This window comes from Electrona antarctica (assembly GCF_951216825.1).
Source record: "Electrona antarctica genome assembly, contig: scaffold_231, whole genome shotgun sequence".
Lineage (NCBI taxonomy): Eukaryota > Metazoa > Chordata > Actinopteri > Myctophiformes > Myctophidae > Electrona > Electrona antarctica.
Window position 1 is genome coordinate 167,350 of NW_027637672.1, and position 22,929 is coordinate 190,278.

Consider the following 22,929-nt stretch of genomic DNA (forward strand, 5'->3'; position numbering starts at 1 on the left):
GTTTCATTGTACGCTCTCAAGAGTTAAAGATCTAATAAGGGTCCATTTGGTTTCATTGTACGCTCTCAAGAGTTAAAGATCTAATAAGGGTCCATTTGGTTTCATTGTACGCTCTCAAGAGTTAAAGATCTAATAAGGGTCCATTTGGTTACCAACTCTCCATCATTTAGCCGGCGACCACCTGGGACCTCCTCAAGGCCCACTGGTGGTCCCCGGACCACCTGGGACCTCCTCAAGGCCCACTGATGGTCCCCGGACCACCTGGGACCTCCTCAAGGCCCACTGGTGGTCCCCGGACCACCTGGGACCTCCTCAAGGCCCACTGGTGGTCCCCGGACCACCTGGGACCTCCTCAAGGCCCACTGGTGGTCCCCGGACCACTGGTTGAGAACCACTGATCCAAGGCAACCCCGAGTTAGATTGTTACTCTAACCCATTTTGGGCGGGAACCCCTTTTGGTGTTTTAAGCATTACGTTATACTTTAGCTATTGAAAAATAGCAGATCTACAAGCTCCGAGTGGCGCGCTACGAGCTTGTAGATCTGCTGATTTTTTTGAAAAGTCGTGCGGCACAAATCTTTGAAAATTGAACATATATTCTTTCAGAAGATTTTTTTTTTTTATTTCGACGTCAGGCCTAAATGAGTTGAAGAACTTTACATGTATGTGCATATTAATAACGGTATACAGTACGTAAACATGTACATCTTACCCCTCACAAGGCAAACTGGAGAGAAAACAGTAATATAGTTACGCCAGAAAATGTGAAAATAACTTCACACACTTGACATTTAACCACTTGAACCCCAGCATTCCTACTCTGGGGAGGGACAAGTACACAGAGACAGATTATAATGCAGATACATGCATATAGATATATACACACTCACCCTACACTCAAAAATAGCAGATCTACAAGCTCGTAGATCTGCTTGTAGATCTTCTATTTTTTTTGAAAAGTCGGAATATAATATTCTTTCACAGCGAACGTTTCTAACTCATAACCTTCTGTGGTGGGGGGGGGGGGGGGGGGGGAACAACATATTTTCAGATGCATATAATTTTGGGGGTCCTTGACATGAAATAGTTTGAGAACCACTGGCATAGAAACATGAATGGTTTTTCAGAAATCCTGTCAGGATTTAGAAGACATTTTAGTTCTCAGTTCTAAATGGGTTATTATTTATATATTTTTTTACTTTTATCAGGGTTAAAGGTCAAAGGTCATAGGTTCAGAGATTTTTAATTTGTGTGAATTTCAGCCTCTGGGGAGGGGGGGGTGGTATTTATATGCAAATATGATGACCAATAGCATTGCAATGAACATCAATGATGACGTTTACGTGAACAAATTACATTTCTTTTTTTTATTAATTAATTAATTAATTAAAATATGTTGTAATATTGCCACGCTGGGTGTTACAGGGTTACCAACAGAGAGGAGGGCACAGTGTACATACATCAGGCTGGGTGTTACAGGGTTACCAACAGAGGAGAGGAGGGCACAGTGTACATACATCAGGCTGGGTGTTACAGGGTTACCAACAGAGAGGAGGGCACAGTGTACATACATCAGGCTGGGTGTTACAGGGTCACCAACAGAGAGGAGGGCACAGTGTACATACATCAGGCTGGGTGTTACAGGGTTACCAACAGAGAGGAGGGCACAGTGTACATACATCAGGCTGGGTGTTACAGGGTTACCAACAGAGAGGAGGGCACAGTGTACATACATCAGGCTGGGTGTTACAGGGTTACCAACAGAGAGGAGGGCACAGTGTACATACATCAGGCTGGGTGTTACAGGGTTACCAACAGAGAGGAGGGCACAGTGTACATACATCAGGCTGGGTGTTACAGGGTCACCAACAGAGAGGAGGGCACAGTGTACATACATCAGGCTGGGTGTTACAGGGTTACCAACAGAGAGGAGGGCACAGTGTACATACATCAGGCTGTGTGTTACAGGGTTATCAACAGAGGAGAGGAGGGCACAGTGTACATACATCAGGCTGGGTGTTACAGGGTTACCAACAGAGGAGGGCACAGTGTACATACATCAGGCTGGGTGTTACAGGGTTACCAACAGAGAGGAGGGCACAGTGTACATACATCAGGCTGGGTGTTACAGGGTCACCAACAGAGGAGAGGAGGGCACAGTGTACATACATCAGGCTGGGTGTTACAGGGTTACCAACAGAGAGGAGGGCACAGTGTACATACATCAGGCTGGGTGTTACAGGGTTACCAACAGAGAGGAGGGCACAGTGTACATACATCAGGCTGGGTGTTACAGGGTTACCAACAGAGGAGGGCACAGTGTACATACATCAGGCTGGGTGTTACAGGGTTACCAACAGAGAGGAGGGCACAGTGTACATACATCAGGCTGGGTGTTACAGGGTTACCAACAGAGGAGAGGGCACAGTGTACATACATCAGGCTGGGTGTTACAGGGTTACCAACAGAGGAGGGCACAGTGTACATACATCAGGCTGGGTGTTACAGGGTTACCAACAGAGGAGGGCACAGTGTACATACATCAGGCTGGGTGTTACAGGGTTACCAACAGAGGAGAGGAGGGCACAGTGTACATACATCAGGCTGGGTGTTACAGGGTTACCAACAGAGGAGAGGGCACAGTGTACATACATCAGGCTGGGGGTTACAGGGTTACCAACAGAGGAGGGCACAGTGTACATACATCAGGCTGGGTGTTACAGGGTTACCAACAGAGGAGAGGAGGGCACAGTGTACATACATCAGGCTGGGTGTTACAGGGTTACCAACAGAGAAGAGGGCACAGTGTACATACATCAGGCTGGGTGTTACAGGGTTACCAACAGAGAGGAGGGCACAGTGTACATACATCAGGCTGGGTGTTACAGGGTTACCAACAGAGAGGAGGGCACAGTGTACATACATCAGGGTAAATGTCATTAGTGTCAGTTTTGAGACATAAACAAGTTGAACCAAGATGTGAAACTGAATGTAGGGAAGTCCTAATTGCTAAATATACATTCCGGGGAGGAGCCAAATGCTATAGTCTAGTGCAGGGGTTCTCAACCCGTGGGTCGCGACCCCCCCCCTGGGGGGTCGCCAAATTATTTTGGGGGGTCCCCAAATTATTATTATTATTATTTTTTTTTTGCAATTAAATGGCTGGAAAAGAGAAATGAAGAGTTTACCGAGTTTACAGAGTCTGAACCCCTGGTCTAGTGCGGGGGGGTCTGAACCCCTGGTCTAGTGCAGGGGGGTCTGAACCCCTGGTCTAGTGCAGGGGGGTCTGAACCCCTGGTCTAGTGCAGGGGGGTCTGAACCCTTGGTCTAGTGCAGGGGGGTCTGAACCCCTGGTCTAGTGCAGGGGGGTCTGAACCCCTGGTCTAGTGCAGGGGGGTCTGAACCCTTGGTCTAGTGCAGGGGGGTCTGAACCCCTGGTCTAGTGCAGGGGGGTCTGCGACCTTTTTAAAATGAAGTGCCATGTTTTTATTTTCCAGATCGTCAGTGTGCCATATCAACATTAATTCATTTTAATGACACCACGTGAAAAAATCCAACATATTTTACATTGTTATAATGATCATTAGACTCAGGGCAATGACAGAGTTCAGTTTTAATGAATTTTAACCCATTTTGGGCGGGAACCCCTTTTGGTGTCAGCATTATGTTATGCTTTAGCTATTGACAAATAGCAGATCTACAAGCTCGTAGCGCGCCACCGAGTGGCGCGCTACGAGCTTGTAGGTCTGCTATTTTTGAAAAATCGACTGATATAGAAACATAGCTTTTTCAGAAAACTGTCAGGATGTAGAAGACATTTTTTAGAATCTGATCTCAGGTCAACATGTGCCTAAGGTTGCTATACCCCTGGTGCCTAAGGTTGCTGTACCCCTGGTGCCTAAGGTTGCTATACCCCTGGTGCCTAAGGTTGCTATACCCCTGGTCTAGTGCTTTAGGCCTGACGTCAAAATTTAAAAAAAATGTCTTCTAAATCCTGACTGTTTTCTGAAATACCAGTGGTGCTCAATATTTCATGTCAAGGACCACAACAATGATATTTAATTGGCCACCGACCCCCCCCCCCCCATCTGAAAATATGTTGTTCCAGGAACCCCCCCCCCCAGAAGCAAAGATTTGAGTTAAAAACTCGCTCTGAAGGAATATATATTCAAAGATTTGCGCCACATTTTCACGATTAAAAAAAAATAGCAGACCTACAAGCTCATAGCGTGGCAGCGCTATGAGCTTGTAGATCTGGTATTTTTCAACAGCTAAAGTATAACATAATGCTTAAAACACCAAAAGGGGTTCCCGCCCAACATGGGCTAGTATAGTCTAGTACAAACAGAAGCAAAACCAGTTCTCTCACATGCCTGCCTGGTCCTCCATTGCTCTGGAACTAATGCCTTGTTTGGAACGGTTCCCCTGGGGGCCACTACACTGACGCACACCCAGCATGTAGTCCAGACTAGAGCATTGATTGATTGATTGAAGTATTTATTAACAGTTTGCAGAATTACAGTACATTTCAAGCACAACTCAATACAAAGACTGTTAACTGTGAGTGGATGACCCAATAAAGCACTAGGCTTGTTTACAAGAGGGTCCACCATGTTCAATTCATCAAAACATTTAGAGACGTACAAATATACACTTCTATTTAGCCAAAACACAGGAAGACATCATAGAGGAGGTAAAAAGGGAAAAGAAACATATACAGTGGGGGGGAAAAGGGGTGGGTCGGGATTCAGATTTTACGGGGGGCATTTTCGAATTGCAGCCGTCCGTAGGTGCCCTTTGAGAGCGGTTTTGAAGGAGTCAAGGGATTCTTATGTCTTAATGACAGTTGGTAGGGCGTTCCACATTTTGGTGGCATAGGAGCGAAATTAATTCAACCCTTGTTTGTGCCGAATCTGGGTTGAACATGGTTTGTTGAACTCCCTCTGGTGTTGTGGGTGTGGACTTCGTAGACATTAACCCATTTTGTACGGGAATCCCTTTTGGTGTTTTAAGCATAATGTTATGCTTTAGCTATTGAAAAATAGCAGATCTACAAGCTCATAGCGCGGCACCGAGTGCCGCGCTACGAGCTTGTAGGTCTGCTATTTTTGAAAAATCGTGAAAATGTGGCCCAAATGTTTCAATACATATTCTTTCAGCGCAAACGTTTTAAACTCAAATCCTGGAACTACATATTTTCAGATGGGGGTCTTTGGCACAGATCATTCTGGGGGTCCTTGACATGAAGTAGGTTGAGAACCACAGATATAGAAACATAGGGTTTTAACCCTATGAGAACCACAGATATAGAAACATAGGGTTTTAACCCTATGAGAACCACAGATATAGAAACAGGGTTTTAACCCTATGAGAACCACAGATATAGAAACAGGGTTTTTCAGAAATCTGTCAGGATTTAGAAGAAGATTATTTTTTTTAAGAATCGTCCTCGGGTCTTAATGGGTTAGCTTGTAATAGAGTACTTCTACATCGCAGTATTAATACTTTTACTGAAGTAAAAAAAAACATGTGAGTACTTTGAATACTAATAATATGTGTAGCTGTACAGGAAATTAAAGTGGGACCCCTAAGCTGTTGCCTTGACAACGTGTGTGTGTGTGTGTGTGTGTGTGTGTGTGTGTGTGTGTGTGTGTGTGTGTGTGTGTGTGTGTGTGTGTGTGTGTGTGTGTGTGTGTGTGTGTGTGTGTGTGTGTGTGTGTGTGTGTGTGTGTGTGTGTGTGTGTGTGTGTGTGTGTGTGTGTGTGTGTGTGTCGCGGGAAAAATATTTGTGCACATTCCCTCTCTTTATCTGCCACTTCCTTCCGTCAAATCTGTTTCCTTTTTATGCTTACTTATCCACTGCGCCCCACGTCACACACCACACACACGTGCAGGCCTGGAGTCCAGGGCTGTGTTTACGAGACTGTAACAATACAGTTTGACCCACGTCACGCGCACGTCACGTGCACGCGTATCATTTCATTCATGTACGTTTTGTCCTAGCAGGAAAACACAGAACTTACTCCACTTGAGTGGTGCTCAACCTATTTCATGTCAAGGACCCCCAGAATTATAATTATGTAATTGGCTGCCGACCCCCATCTGCAAATATCTATGCTTTCTTTCTTGCTTTCTTTCATAATGTAATGATGGCTTCCATTTTCACATTGCAACTTTTCAGGAATAGAAAGCCTGCTTGGATTCCCCATCGATGATGATGTCACTGGTTGACGGTTTCGAGACAGACTAGAGAATAAATGGTGCTTTTTGATCATGATTATTAGTGAGGACCTATTATGGTTGAAAAGTGGTGAAAATGTGCTCCTAATGTACCGTTTGTGTCCAGTAGATGGCAGCGTAGGACAGTGTTAAAATGCCTTCAGTGTTATCAAACATCATAACAAGATGTAATCATGGTTTGTTTGGTCAGTAAATATTTGGACGGTGCAGGCGGTGATGTTCCAGGTCATCTGGGTGATGGAGTGTCAACAGGGCTTGTCTGAGACCTTTATCACCTCTGTTTGACTGGAGGAGGTCACCCCAGAACATCTAACTAAGATGGAAAGGTGGAAAGTAACTAAGTTCCCTGTTGGTTTTTTTTCCCTGATGGAAATGTCCCCCCCCCCCCCCCCTGTCTGCCTCCGTCTGCCTGTCTGCCTGCCTCTGTCTGTCTGTCTGTCTGCCTGTCTGTCTGCCTGTCTGTCTGTCTGTCTGCCTGTCTGTCTGCCTCTGTCTGTCTGTCTGCCTCTGTCTGTCTGCCTGTCTGCCTGTCTGTCTGCCTCTGTCTGTCTGTCTCTGTCTGTCTGCCTCTGTCTGCCTGTCTGTCTGTCTGCCTCTGTCTGTCTGCCTGCCTCTGTCTGCCTGTCTGTCTGTCTGCCTCTGTCTGTCTGCCTGCCTCTGTCTGCCTCTGTCTGTCTGTCTGCCTCTGTCTGCCTGTCTGTCTGTCTGCCCTCTGTCTGTCTGTCTGCCTCTGTCTGTCTGCCTGCCTCTGTCTGTCTGTCTGTCTGCCTGTCTGTCTGTCTGTCTGCCTCTGTCTGTCTGTCTGTCTGTCTGTCTGTCTGCCTGTCTGTCTGCCTCTGCCCAAAGAGTGCAAACTGACTGTGAGAAGTGTACTGGTTAAGTAATCAATTGTCAGGTGTGGGGTTGCCATGGCAATCAATTGCACTGCGTGAAAAGAGGAGTTAACAGGCAATTATGGACACTGTATTTTGAACATAAACCTCAAGTTTAGCAGCATATACAGTTAATATACGGTAATATGCAGGTGTGATGGTACATATACAGTTAATATACGGTAATATACAGGTGTGATGGTACATATACAGTTAATATACGGTAATATATGGGGGTGATGGTACATATACAGTTAATATACGGCAATATACGGGGGTGATGGTACATATACAGTTAATATACGGCAATATACAGGTGTGATGGTACATATACAGTTAATATACGGCAATATACAGGTGTGATGGTACATATACAGTTAATATACGGCAATATACAGGTGTGATGGTACATATACAGTTAATATACGGCAATATACAGGTGTGATGGTACATATACAGTTAATATACGGCAATATACAGGTGTGATGGTACATATACAGTTAATATACGGCAATATACAGGTGTGATGGTACATATACAGTTAATATACGGCAATATACAGGTGTGATGGTACATATACAGTTAATATACGGCAATATACAGGTGTGATGGTACATATACAGTTAATATACGGCAATATACAGGTGTGATGGTACATATACAGTTAATATACGGCAATATACAGGTGTGATGGTACATATACAGTTAATATACGGCAATATACAGGTGTGATGGTACATATACAGTTAATATACGGCAATATACAGGTGTGATGGTACAATTGGGGAGTTTACGGGAGGTTGTTGGAAAGTTTACTGGGAGTTTCCTGTAATATACACATCCTCATTCCAAGCTTTTTGTTTAGTGTTGGTTGAGGCTGGGAATTGCACAGGTGAGGGGACGTAGGCTGATTAGGCCCACTGGCAGAGCCTGAGCAGAGCCTCTTGTGGTGGTTGGTTCTGGAGAACCGTGGGTCCGACCGACTCGATACCGGTTCTCGAGTTACGTGCATTTTCAACCGTACTCGCGCGCACGCACGCAACGCATTTCTAGTAGGATGTATTTTGCCCTATTCAAGGCTGACAGACAGTGCATCAGACAGGAGAATACACTCTATTCTCTCTGTGTCCTTCGTGTCTGGAAGGTGTTTTCATAACAAGGCAGCCCAGGTATGCCAGCCCTGATTTGGGCACATAAAGATCGTTTCATTTTTTTTGACAGATTATACAGTACATACCGGTAGTTTTCTGTATCACTTCACAGACATGCTTTATCTCACAGTATGTGCAGAGCTTTGCTTTACACACCATATATCCAGTAGTAAAGTAGAACTTTACCGAAGTCCTGACGTCACTGCCCTCTACTGTCAGTAGAGGGCGTCAGTCCACAGGTTCATGTACTTTTTATTTGCATTGTAATCTCCATAGGGGGATTTTAGATCGCCTCATATAAGAACTGTTTTGGGAGAAAAAAACCGATCACCCCGGCCTTTTCACTCATATGGATATGAAGCATCGACTGAAGGTGGAAATGTACAAATATACCCAAAGAGTAACAAAATAAGCGTTAGAAACGATTCAAACAACCCAGAGACTACATTTCCGGGTAGGCGGGTGGCTGCATCTGCCCGTCGCACAACAGAAACTGAATGTCAATTTCGTTTATTTTTATTTTATTGATATTTAATGTTTCGTGGTTAGTACGAGTCACCACCAGCTGAGCTTACGTCAACGAGGAATCTCAGGAACGCAATGTGTTGACAGCTGGGCGTGACGTATATGCTTAGCCTTCATATGTAGTTTCAAGGCTTTTGCGGCCACATTAACGCCATTTTCTCCAGAAACTGGCTGTATCAAATATGAATGGACATCATTAACGACGCACAGCCACTCCCCTGACAAAGGCCGGGGTGGTCGGTTTATTTTTCAAACAGTTCTTATATGAAGCGACATAAAATCCCCCTATGGAGATTACAATGCAACTAAAAAAATACATGAACCTGTGTGTTGGCGCCCTCTACTGAAAGTGACGTCAGACTTCGGTGCTCTATGCTCTTCATAACCAGCTCTCAGAGCATATCATACATGTCCGTAGCCCATGAAGCACCCTGTACCTCCCATGATAGCCAGGGTTGGGATGAAGCACACCGTACCTCCCGTGATAGCCAGGGTTGGGATGAAGCACCCTGTATCTCCCGTGATAGCCACTAGCCAGGGTTGGGATGAAGCACCCTGTATCTCCCGTGATAGCCACTAGCCAGGGTTGGGATGAAGCACCCTGTATCTCCCGTGATAGCCACTAGCCAGGGTTGGGATGAAGCACCCTGTACCTCCCGTGATAGCCAGGGTTGGGATGAAGCACCCTGTACCTCCCGTGATAGCCAGGGTTGGGATATATATTGTCCGTAGCCCATGAAGCACCCTGTATCTCCCGTGATAGCCACTAGCCAGGGTTGGGATGAAGCACCCTGTATCTCCCATGATAGCCAGGGTTGGGATGAAGCACCCTGTACCTCCCGTGATAGCCAGGGTTGGGATGAAGCACCCTGTACCTCCCGTGATAGCCAGGGTTGGGATATATATTGTCCGTAGCCCATGAAGCACCCTGTATCTCCCATGATAGCCAGGGTTGGGATGAAGCACCCTGTACCTCCCGTGATAGCCAGGGTTGGGATGAAGCACCCTGTACCTCCCGTGATAGCCAGGGTTGGGATATATATTGTCCGTAGCCCATGAAGCACCCTGTATCTCCCGTGATAGCCACTAGCCAGGGTTGGGATGAAGCACCCTGTATCTCCCATGATAGCCAGGGTTGGGATGAAGCACCCTGTACCTCCCGTGATAGCCAGGGTTGGGATGAAGCACCCTGTACCTCCCGTGATAGCCAGGGTTGGGATATATATTGTCCGTAGCCCATGAAGCACCCTGTATCTCCCGTGATAGCCACTAGCCAGGGTTGGGATGAAGCACCCTGTATCTCCCGTGATAGCCACTAGCCAGGGTTGGGATGAAGCACCCTGTATCTCCCGTGATAGCCACTAGCCAGGGTTGGGATGAAGCACCCTGTATCTCCCGTGATAGCCACTAGCCAGGGTTGGGATGAAGCACCCTGTATCTCCCGTGATAGCCAGGGTTGGGATGAAGCACCCTGTATCTCCCGTGATAGCCAGGGTTGGGATGAAGCACCCTGTATCTCCCGTGATAGCCACTAGCCAGGGTTGGGATGAAGCACCCTGTATCTCCCGTGATAGCCACTAGCCAGGGTTGGGATGAAGCACCCTGTATCTCCCGTGATAGCCACTAGCCAGGGTTGGGATGAAGCACCCTGTACCTCCCGTGATAGCCAGGGTTGGGATGAAGCACCCTGTACCTCCCATGATAGCCAGGGTTGGGATGAAGCACCCTGTACCTCCCGTGATAGCCAGGGTTGGGATGAAGCACCCTGTACCTCCCGTGATAGCCAGGGTTGGGATGAAGCACCCTGTATCTCCCGTGATAGCCACTAGCCAGGGTTGGGATGAAGCACCCTGTATCTCCCGTGATAGCCAGGGTTGGGATGAAGCACCCTGTATCTCCCGTGATAGCCAGGGTTGGGATGAAGCACCCTGTATCTCCCGTGATAGCCACTAGCCAGGGTTGGGATGAAGCACCCTGTATCTCCCGTGATAGCCACTAGCCAGGGTTGGGATGAAGCACCCTGTATCTCCCGTGATAGCCACTAGCCAGGGTTGGGATGAAGCACCCTGTACCTCCCGTGATAGCCAGGGTTGGGATGAAGCACCCTGTACCTCCCATGATAGCCAGGGTTGGGATGAAGCACCCTGTACCTCCCGTGATAGCCAGGGTTGGGATGAAGCACCCTGTACCTCCCGTGATAGCCAGGGTTGGGATGAAGCACCCTGTACCTCCCGTGATAGCCACTAGCCAGGGTTGGGATGAAGCACTCTGTACCTCCCGTGATAGCCAGGGTTGGGATGAAGCACCCTGTACCTCCCGTGATAGCCAGGGTTGGGATGAAGCACCCTGTACCTCCCGTGATAGCCAGGGTTGGGATGAAGCACCCTGTATCTCCCGTGATAGCCAGGGTTGGGATGAAGCACCCTGTACCTCCCGTGATAGCCAGGGTTGGGATGAAGCACCCTGTATCTCCCGTGATAGCCAGGGTTGGGATGAAGCACCCTGTATCTCCCGTGATAGCCACTAGCCAGGGTTGGGATGAAGCACCCTGTATCTCCCGTGATAGCCAGGGTTGGGATGAAGCACCCTGTATCTCCCGTGATAGCCAGGGTTGGGATGAAGCACCCTGTATCTCCCGTGATAGCCAGGGTTGGGATGAAGCACCCTGTATCTCCCGTGATAGCCACTAGCCAGGGTTGGGATGAAGCACCCTGTATCTCCCGTGATAGCCAGGGTTGGGATGAAGCACCCTGTACCTCCCGTGATAGCCAGGGTTGGGATGAAGCACCCTGTATCTCCCGTGATAGCCAGGGTTGGGATGAAGCACCCTGTATCTCCCGTGATAGCCAGGGTTGGGATGAAGCACCCTGTATCTCCCGTGATAGCCAGGGTTGGGATGAAGCACCCTGTACCTCCCGTGATAGCCAGGGTTGGGATGAAGCACCCTGTATCTCCCGTGATAGCCAGGGTTGGGATGAAGCACCCTGTATCTCCCGTGATAGCCAGGGTTGGGATGAAGCACCCTGTATCTCCCGTGATAGCCAGGGTTGGGATGAAGCACCCTGTATCTCCCGTGATAGCCAGGGTTGGGATGAAGCACCCTGTATCTCCCGTGATAGCCAGGGTTGGGATGAAGCACCCTGTATCTCCCGTGATAGCCAGGGTTGGGATGAAGCACCCTGTATCTCCCGTGATAGCCAGGGTTGGGATGAAGCACCCTGTATCTCCCGTGATAGCCAGGGTTGGGATGAAGCACCCTGTACCTCCCGTGATAGCCAGGGTTGGGATGAAGCACCCTGTATCTCCCGTGATAGCCAGGGTTGGGATATATATTGTCCGTAGCCCATGAAGCACCCTGTATCTCCCATGATAGCCAGGGTTGGGATGAAGCACCCTGTACCTCCCGTGATAGCCAGGGTTGGGATGAAGCACCCTGTACCTCCCGTGATAGCCAGGGTTGGGATATATATTGTCCGTAGCCCATGAAGCACCCTGTATCTCCCGTGATAGCCACTAGCCAGGGTTGGGATGAAGCACCCTGTATCTCCCGTGATAGCCACTAGCCAGGGTTGGGATGAAGCACCCTGTATCTCCCGTGATAGCCAGGGTTGGGATGAAGCACCCTGTACCTCCCGTGATAGCCAGGGTTGGGATGAAGCACCCTGTATCTCCCGTGATAGCCAGGGTTGGGATGAAGCACCCTGTATCTCCCGTGATAGCCAGGGTTGGGATGAAGCACCCTGTATCTCCCGTGATAGCCAGGGTTGGGATGAAGCACCCTGTACCTCCCGTGATAGCCAGGGTTGGGATGAAGCACCCTGTATCTCCCGTGATAGCCAGGGTTGGGATGAAGCACCCTGTATCTCCCGTGATAGCCAGGGTTGGGATGAAGCACCCTGTATCTCCCGTGATAGCCAGGGTTGGGATGAAGCACCCTGTATCTCCCGTGATAGCCAGGGTTGGGATGAAGCACCCTGTATCTCCCGTGATAGCCAGGGTTGGGATGAAGCACCCTGTATCTCCCGTGATAGCCAGGGTTGGGATGAAGCACCCTGTATCTCCCGTGATAGCCAGGGTTGGGATGAAGCACCCTGTATCTCCCGTGATAGCCAGGGTTGGGATGAAGCACCCTGTACCTCCCGTGATAGCCAGGGTTGGGATGAAGCACCCTGTATCTCCCGTGATAGCCAGGGTTGGGATATATATTGTCCGTAGCCCATGAAGCACCCTGTATCTCCCATGATAGCCAGGGTTGGGATGAAGCACCCTGTACCTCCCGTGATAGCCAGGGTTGGGATGAAGCACCCTGTACCTCCCGTGATAGCCAGGGTTGGGATATATATTGTCCGTAGCCCATGAAGCACCCTGTATCTCCCGTGATAGCCACTAGCCAGGGTTGGGATGAAGCACCCTGTATCTCCCATGATAGCCAGGGTTGGGATGAAGCACCCTGTACCTCCCGTGATAGCCAGGGTTGGATATATATTGGAAATGTTGCACTGAAAGGTCTTTGTCTTTAATGCACAGTCTATGCATTGACCCGAGCAAAACGATTTAGCCTTGTGGACGATCTAATCTAAATTGTAGATTCTGCCTTAATAACTGACGTGTGGGTTAACTGCCATGCAGCGGGAGGATCGTTGTGTGATTGTGACGTGACGTGTTTCAGTGGTTGTGTTGTTATGATAAGATATGATACGAGGACCTTATGGTCTGATAGTGTTGTTGTTATGAGAGGACCTTATGGTCTGATAGGGTTGTTGTTATGAGAGGACCTTATGGTCTGATAGCGTTGTTGTTATGAGAGGACCTTATGGTCTGATAGTGTTGTTGTTATGAGAGGACCTTATGGTCTGATAGTGTTGTTGTTATGAGAGGACCTTATGGTCTGATAGGGTTGTTGTTATGAGAGGACCTTATGGTCTGATAGCGTTGTTGTTATGAGAGGACCTTATGGTCTGATAGTGTTGTTGTTATGAGAGGACCTTATGGTCTGATAGTGTTGTTGTTATGAGAGGACCTTATGGTCTGATAGTGTTGTTGTTATGAGAGGACCTTATGGTCTGATAGTGTTGTTGTTATGAGAGGACCTTATGGTCTGATAGCGTTGTTGTTATGAGAGGACCTTATGGTCTGATAGCGTTGTTGTTATGAGAGGACCTTATGGTCTGATAGCGTTGTTGTTATGAGAGGACCTTATGGTCTGATAGCGTTGTTGTTGTTATGAGAGGACCTTATCAGCCTAGTCCTCGAGTGTTGTCACAACTCTTGTTATGAGCACCTTATCAGCTCAGATAGTTCCTATCACAGCCATAGGATGTGAAGCAGTGCGTCAGAGAGATACTAGACGGCTGTGTAATGTGGGTCACATGCTGCTGAATCAGATGTAATTGGCCGCCGACCCCCATCAGAAAATAATTATGTAGTTCCATGCAGGGACCCACCAGAAGCAAAGATATGAGTTAAATTCATAACTGCAGATCAATTTCAACAGCTTTCTGTGAACTGACATGTGCAGTAAGTGTGTGAACTGACATAGTGACATGTACAGTAGTGTGTGAACTGACATAGTGACATGTACAGTAGTGTGAGAACTGACATAGTGACATGTACAGTAGTGTGTGCACTGACATAGTGACATGTACAGTAAGTGTTGTTTGAACTGACATAGTGACATGTACAGTAGTGTGTGTGTGAACTGACATAGTGACATGTACAGTAGTGTGTGAACTGACATAGTGACATGTACAGTAGTGTGTGAACTGACATAGTGACATGTACAGTAGTGTGTGCACTGACATAGTGACATGTACAGTAGTGTGTGAACTGACATAGTGACATGTACAGTAGTGTGTGAACTGACATAGTGACATGTACAGTAGTGTGTGAACTGACATAGTGACATGTACAGTAGTGTGTGAACTGACATAGTGACATGTACAGTAGTGTGTGAACTGACATAGTGACATGTACAGTAGTGTGTGAACTGACATAGTGACATGTACAGTAGTGTGTGAACTGACATAGTGACATGTACAGTAAGTGTTGTTTTGGACGTACAGTACGAAGTAATTTGTGACTCTAAACTCTAACTCTCTGTTGTTGATCCTCTCCACAGCGACAAGACGGCTCTGATCTGCATAAATGTCTGCTCTCGAGGTAATTACCATGCCACGCACGCACGCACGCACGCACGCACGCACGCACGTACACGTACAGAGGCACTGATTATGCGTACACACTGGCGCAGTTGAAGCAGCAGCAACACTTAAACCGCTCCAGTCCTGTTTGAAGCAGGCAGTAGTTTGTCGTCCAACCAACACCACATCTTGTCCTGTTTGAAGCAGACACTAGTCTGTCGTCCAACCAACACCACATCTTGTCCTGTTTGAAGCAGACACTAGTCTGTCGTCCAACCAACACCACATCTTGTCCTGTTTGAAGCAGACACTAGTCTGTCGTCCAACCAACACCACATCTTGTCCTGTTTGAAGCAGACACTAGTCTGTCGTCCAACCAACACCACATCTTGTCCTGTTTGAAGCAGACACTAGTCTGTCGTCCAACCAACACCACATCTTGTCCTGTTTGAAGCAGACACTAGTCTGTCGTCCAACCAACACCACATCTTGTCCTGTTTGAAGCAGACACTAGTCTGTCGTCCAACCAACACCACATCTTGTCCTGTTTGAAGTAGACAGTAGTTTGTCGTCCAACCAACACCACATCTTGAAGATCTGCTAATCTTTCTACTGACTATCTTTTCTACTATCTTATTTGTTGAACATCGACCACAGTGACACGCCTAAAATAATCAGGACGTCACTGTTACAGCCTTAACCCATTTTGACCTGAGATCAGATTCTATAAATGTCTTCTAAATCCTGAAAAGTTTTCTGAAAAAGCTATGTTTCTATGTCAGTCGTTCTTCGATTTTTCAAAAATAGCAGACCTACAAGCTCGTAGCGCGCCACTCGGTGGCGTGCTATGAGCTTGTAGATCTGCTGTTTTTCAATAGCTAAAGCATAACATAATGCTAACACCGAAAGGGGTTCCCGCCCAAAATGGGTGGGGACCCTTTTTGCAAAGAAATACATGTTAATGACGTTTAGAAGATTTAGAACACTTTCCTGGGGGTCTTTGTGTGTGTGTAATATGTGGTTTTAGATATTTTAGATTTTAGCAGTGAGCCCATGAGTGTCTCTGATGTCATGGACACTGGGCTCACTTCCTTCCTGAAAGTATATACAGTTGGAGGTACAGCATTTTGTCACATTGTGTTGCTGTATAGGCCTACCGTACATGTTCTACTGTTGGGGTATACTACTTGCTGCGAGAGTGAGGTCTAGCCAACACCAACTAGTTACTACAGAGTGAGGTCTAGCCAACACCAACTAGTTACTACAGAGTGAGGTCTAGCCAACACCAACTAGTTACTACAGAGTGAGGTCTAGCCAACACCAACTAGTTACTACAGAGTGAGGTCTAGCCAACACCAACTAGTTACTACAGAGTGAGGTCTAGCCAACACCAACTAGTTACTACAGAGTGAGGTCTAGCCAACACCAACTAGTTACTACAGAGTGAGGTCTAGCCAACACCAACTAGTTACTACAGAGTGAGGTCTAGCCAACACCAACTAGTTACTACAGAGTGAGGTCTAGCCAACACCAACTAGTTACTACAGAGTGAGGTCTAGCCAACACCAACTAGTTACTGCAGAGTGAGGTCTAGCCAACACCAACTCGGGATTCCTGGATCGCTGCCCTCCACACTCTCCTCTCCAACATCAGGTTCTAGTTGCCCTTCACACTCTCCTCTCCAACATCAGGTTCTAGTTGCCCTCCACACTCTCCTCTCCAACATCAGGTTATTGAGCTCTGCAGTGTTGTCAGCCAAGCTGTCGCGCCGCAGCACGTCTACATTAGGTGGTACGCTTCTTTCCCCTCCTGGCTTTGCCCTGTGGTTGACCCTCCCATAGGGTCAATGTACTTGCCTCTAGTTCTGGGTGCCTGACGCAGTGCCCTGCCAGCCTCTAGTTCTGGGTGCCTGACGCAGTGCCCTGCCAGCCTCTAGTTCTGGGTGCCTGACGCAGTGCCCTGCCAGCCTCTAGTTCTGGGTGCCTGACGCAGTGCCCTGCCAGTCTCTAGTTCTGGGTGCCTGACGCAGTGCCCTGCCAGCCTCTAGTTCTGGGTGCCTGACGCAGTGCCCTGCCAGCCTCTAGTTCTGGGTGCCTGACGCAGTGCCCTGCCAGCCTCTAGTTCTGGGTGCCTGACGCAGTGCCCTGCCAGCCTCTAGTTCTGGGTGCCTGACGCAGTGCCCTGCCAGCCTCTAGTTCTGGGTGCCTGACGCAGTGCCCTGCCAGTCTCTAGTTCTGGGTGCCTGGCGCAGTGCCCTGCCAGCCTCTAGTTCTGGGTGCCTGACGCAGTGCCCTGCCAGTCTCTAGTTCTGGGTGCCTGACGCAGTGCCCTGCCAGCCTCTAGTTCTGGGTGCCTGACGCAGTGCCCTGCCAGCCTCTAGTTCTGGGTGCCTGACGCAGTGCCCTGCCAGCCTCTAGTTCTGGGTGCCTGACGCAGTGCCCTGCCAGCCTCTAGTTCTGGGTGCCTGACGCAGTGCCCTGCCAGTCTCTAGTTCTGGGTGCCTGGCGCAGTGCCCTGCCAGCCTCTAGTTCTGGGTGCCTGACGCAGTGCCCTGCCAGCCTCTAGTTCTGGGTGCCTGGCGCAGTGCCCTGCCAGCCTCTAGTTCTGGGTGCCTGACGCAGTGCCCTGCCAGCCTCTAGTTCTGGGTGCCTGATGCAGTGCCCTGCCAGCCTCTAGTTCTGGGTGCCTGACGCAGTGCCCTGCCAGTCTCTAGTTCTGGGTGCCTGACGCAGTGCCCTGCCAGTCTCTAGTTCTGGGTGCCTGACGCAGTGCCCTGCCAGTCTCTAGTTCTGGGTGCCTGACGCAGTGCCCTGCCAGCCTCTAGTTCTGGGTGCCTGACGCAGTGCCCTGCCAGCCTCATCCTTCTCTCTCTGACTTTGTCCGTGACCCGTGGTATAGGTCCCCATAGAGGTCCACATTTCTGATGCGGTCCGTCCATGTGACACCTAGTGCCATTCTGATTGGTCCGTCCATGTGACACCTAGTGCCATTCTGATTGGTCCGTCCATGTGACACCTAGTGCCATTCGTAGCATTCTTGTGTAGACTTCATCCAGGGCTTTTTCCTGGGGTATAAAGCTTTATTGAAACAAATAACAGCAATGTTTTTGCAGTCACTTTGGGACAAACGGCAGCATTCAAGTCTCAGGACTATTTAAATAGTAAACAGAAAACCTCATTCATGTCTCTGGACTATTTAAATAGTAAACAGAAAACCTCATTCATGTCTCTGGACTATTTAAATGGTATACAGAAAACCTCATTCATGTCTCTGGACTATTTAAATAGTAAACAGAAAACCTCATTCATGTCTCTGGACTATTTAAATAGTAAACAGAAAACCTCATTCATGTCTCAGGACAATTTAAATAGTAAACAGAAAACCTCATTCATGTCTCTGGACTATTTAAATAGTATACAGAAAACCTCATTCATGTCTCTGGACTATTTAAATAGTAAACAGAAAACCTCATTCATGTCTCAGGACAATTTAAATAGTAAACAGAAAACCTCATTCATGTCTCTGGACTATTTAAATAGTATACAGAAAACCTCATTCATGTCTCTGGACTATTTAAATAGTAAACAGAAAACCTCATTCATGTCTCTGGACTATTTAAATAGTAAACAGAAAACCTCATTCATGTCTCAGGACAATTTAAATAGTAAACAGAAAACCTCATTCATGTCTCTGGACTATTTAAATAGTATACAGAAAACCTCATTCATGTCTCTGGACTATTTAAATAGTAAACAGAAAACCTCATTCATGTCTCAGGACTATTTAAATAGTAAACAGAAAACCTCATTCATGTCTCAGGACTATTTAAATAGTAAACAGAAAACCTCATTCATGTCTCTGGACTATTTAACCCATTCTGGGCGGGAACCCCTTTTGGTGTTAGCATTATGTTATGCTTTAGCTATTCAAAAATAGCAGATCTACAAGCTCTGGTCTGCGAAGAACGACTGACATAGAAACATAGCTTTTTCAGAAAACTGTCAGGATTTAGAAGACATTTATAGAATCTGATCTCAGGTAAAAATGGGTTAAATAGTAAACAGAAAACCTCATTCATGTCTCAGGACTATTTAAATAGTATACAGAAAACCAGGTACAGATAGTAGTCCTTAGGGTGGTTGTATTCCATTGTTTCCATGTGGTCTACTTGGTACAGATAGTAGTCATTAGGGTGGTTGTATTACATTGTTTACATGTGTAGTAGGTCTAGTTCTTAGGGTGGTTGTATTCCATTGTTTACATGTGGTCTACTGGGTACAGATAGTAGTTCTTAGGGTGGTTGTATTCCATTGTTTACATGTGGTCTACTGGGTACAGATAGTAGTCCTTAGGGTGGTTGTATTCCATTGTTTACATGTTGTCTACTGGTACAGATAGTAGATCTTAGGGTGGTTGTATTCCATTGTTTACATGTGGTCTACTGGGTACAGATAGTAGTCCTTAGGGTGGTTGTATTCCATTGTTTACATACAGTAGGTCTACTGGGTACAGATAGTAGTCCTTAGGGTGGTTGTATTCCATTGTTTACATACAGTAGGTCTACTGGGTACAGATAGTAGTTCTTAGGGTGGTTGTATTCCATTGTTTAGATGTAGTTCTACTGGGTACAGATAGTAGTCCTTAGGGTGGTTGTATTCCATTGTTTACATGTGTAGTAGGTCTAGTTCTTAGGGTGGTTGTATTCCATTGTTTACATGTGGTCTACTGGGTACAGATAGTAGTCCTTAGGGTGGTTGTATTCCATTGTTTACATGTGGTCTACTGGGTACAGATAGTAGTTCTTAGGGTGGTTGTATTACATTGTTTACATGTAGGTCTACTGGGTACAGATAGTAGTCCTTAGGGTGGTTGTATTCCATTGTTTACATGTAGGTCTACTGGGTACAGATAGTAGTTCTTAGGGTGGTTGTATTCCATTGTTTACATGTGGTCTACTGGTACAGATAGTAGTTCTTAGGGTGGTTGTATTCCATTGTTTACATGTGGTCTACTGGGTACAGATAGTAGTCCTTAGGGTGGTTGTATTCCATTGTTTACATGTGGTCTACTGGGTACATATAGTAGTTCTTAGGGTGGTTGTATTCCATTGTTTACATGTGGTCTACTGGGTACAGATAGTAGTTCTTAGGGTGGTTGTATTCCATTGTTTACATGTGGTCTACTGGGTACAGATAGTAGTTCTTAGGGTGGTTGTATTCCATTGTTTACATGTGGTCTACTGGGTACAGATAGTAGTCCTTAGGGTGGTTGTATTCCATTGTTTACATACAGTAGGTCTACTGGGTACAGATAGTAGTCCTTAGGGTGGTTGTATTCCATTGTTTACATACAGTAGGTCTACTGGGTACAGATAGTAGTTCTTAGGGTGGTTGTATTCCATTGTTTAGATGCAGTTCTACTGGGTACAGATAGTAGTCCTTAGGGTGGTTGTATTCCATTGTTTACATGTGTAGTAGGTCTAGTTCTTAGGGTGGTTGTATTCCATTGTTTACATGTGGTCTACTGGGTACAGATAGTAGTTCTTAGGGTGGTTGTATTCCATTGTTTACATGTGGTCTACTGGGTACAGATAGTAGTCCTTAGGGTGGTTGTATTCCATTGTTTACATGTGGTCTACTGGGTACAGATAGTAGTTCTTAGGGTGGTTGTATTCCATTGTTTACATGTAGGTCTACTGGGTACAGATAGTAGTCCTTAGGGTGGTTGTATTCCATTGTTTACATGTAGGTCTACTGGGTACAGATAGTAGTTCTTAGGGTGGTTGTATTCCATTGTTTACATGTAGGTCTACTGGGTACAGATAGTAGTTCTTAGGGTGGTTGTATTCCATTGTTTACATGTGGTCTACTGGGTACAGATAGTAGTCCTTAGGGTGGTTGTATTCCATTGTTTACATGTGGTCTACTGGGTACAGATAGTAGTTCTTAGGGTGGTTGTATTCCATTGTTTACATGTGGTCTACTGGTACAGATAGTAGTTCTTAGGGTGGTTGTATTCCATTGTTTACATGTGGTCTACTGGGTACAGATAGTAGTCCTTAGGGTGGTTGTATTCCATTGTTTACATGTGGTCTACTGGGTACATATAGTAGTTCTTAGGGTGGTTGTATTCCATTGTTTACATGTGGTCTACTGGGTACAGATAGTAGTCCTTAGGGTGGTTGTATTCCATTGTTTACATGTGGTCTACTGGGTACAGATAGTAGTCCGTAGGGTGGTTGTATTCCATTGTTTACATGTGGTCTACTGGGTACAGATAGTAGTCCTTAGGGTGGTTGTATTCCATTGTTTACATACAGTAGGTCTACTGGGTACAGATAGTAGTCCTTAGGGTGGTTGTATTCCATTGTTTACATACAGTAGGTCTACTGGGTACAGATAGTAGTTCTTAGGGTGGTTGTATTCCATTGTTTAGATGCAGTTCTACTGGGTACAGATAGTAGTCCTTAGGGTGGTTGTATTCCATTGTTTACATGTGTAGTAGGTCTAGTTCTTAGGGTGGTTGTATTCCATTGTTTACATGTGGTCTACTGGGTACAGATAGTAGTCCTTAGGGTGGTTGTATTCCATTGTTTACATGTGGTCTACTGGGTACAGATAGTAGTTCTTAGGGTGGTTGTATTCCATTGTTTACATGTAGGTCTACTGGGTACAGATAGTAGTCCTTAGGGTGGTTGTATTCCATTGTTTACATGTAGGTCTACTGGGTACAGATAGTAGTTCTTAGGGTGGTTGTATTCCATTGTTTACATGTGGTCTACTGGTACAGATAGTAGTTCTTAGGGTGGTTGTATTCCATTGTTTACATGTGGTCTACTGGGTACAGATGGTAGTCCTTAGGGTGGTTGTATTCCATTGTTTACATGTGGTCTACTGGGTACATATAGTAGTTCTTAGGGTGGTTGTATTCCATTGTTTACATGTGGTCTACTGGGTACAGATAGTAGTCCTTATGGTGGTTGTATTCCATTGTTTACATGTGGTCTACTTGGTACAGATAGTAGTCCTTAGGGTGGTTGTATTCCATTGTTTACATGTGGTCTACTGGGTACAGATAGTAGTCCTTAGGGTGGTTGTATTCCATTGTTTACATGTAAGTCTACTTGGTACAGATAGTAGTCCTTAGGGTGGTTGTATTCCATTGTTTACATGTGGTCTACTGGGTACAGATAGTAGTTCTTAGGGTGGTTGTATTCCATTGTTTACATGTGGTCTACTGGTACAGATAGTAGTCCTTAGGGTGGTTGTATTCCATTGTTTACATGTGGTCTACTGGGTACAGATAGTAGTCCATAGGGTGGTTGTATTCCATTGTTTACATGTAGGTCTACTGGGTACAGATAGTAGTCCTTAGGGTGGTTGTATTCCATTGTTTACATGTGGTCTACTGGGTACATATAGTAGTTCTTAGGGTGGTTGTATTCCATTGTTTATATGTGGTCTACTGGTACAGATAGTAGTTCTTAGGGTGGTTGTATTCCATTGTTTACATGTGGTCTACTGGGTACAGATAGTAGTTCTTAGGGTGGTTGTATTCCATTGTTTACATGTAGGTCTACTGGGTACAGATAGTAGTCCTTAGGGTGGTTGTATTCCATTGTTTCCATGTAGGTCTACTGGGTACAGATAGTAGTTCTTAGGGTGGTTGTATTCCATTGTTTACATGTGGTCTACTGGGTACAGATAGTAGTCCTTAGGGTGGTTGTATTCCATTGTTTACATGTGGTCTACTGGGTACATATAGTAGTTCTTAGGGTGGTTGTATTCCATTGTGTACATGTGGTCTACTGGGTACAGATAGTAGTCCTTAGGGTGGTTGTATTCCATTGTTTACATGTGGTCTACTGGTACAGATAGTAGTTCTTAGGATGGTGGTATTCCATTGTTTACATGTGGTCTACTGGGTACAGATAGTAGTTATTAGGGTGGTTGTATTCCATTGTTTACATGTGGTCTACTGGGTACAGATAGTAGTTCTTAG

General features: G+C 46.5%; 1 long non-coding RNA gene across 1 annotated transcript in view; it reads left to right on the plus strand.

Moving 5' to 3' along the window:
* The window catches only part of LOC306918732, a 69,452-nt gene that overhangs the window by 18,734 nt on the left and 27,789 nt on the right, over positions 1 to 22,929 (plus strand). The window contains exon 2 of the long non-coding RNA XR_013789387.1: positions 14,907 to 14,947. This is a non-coding gene — a long non-coding RNA (uncharacterized lncRNA). The remainder of the gene's footprint in view (positions 1 to 14,906; positions 14,948 to 22,929) is intronic.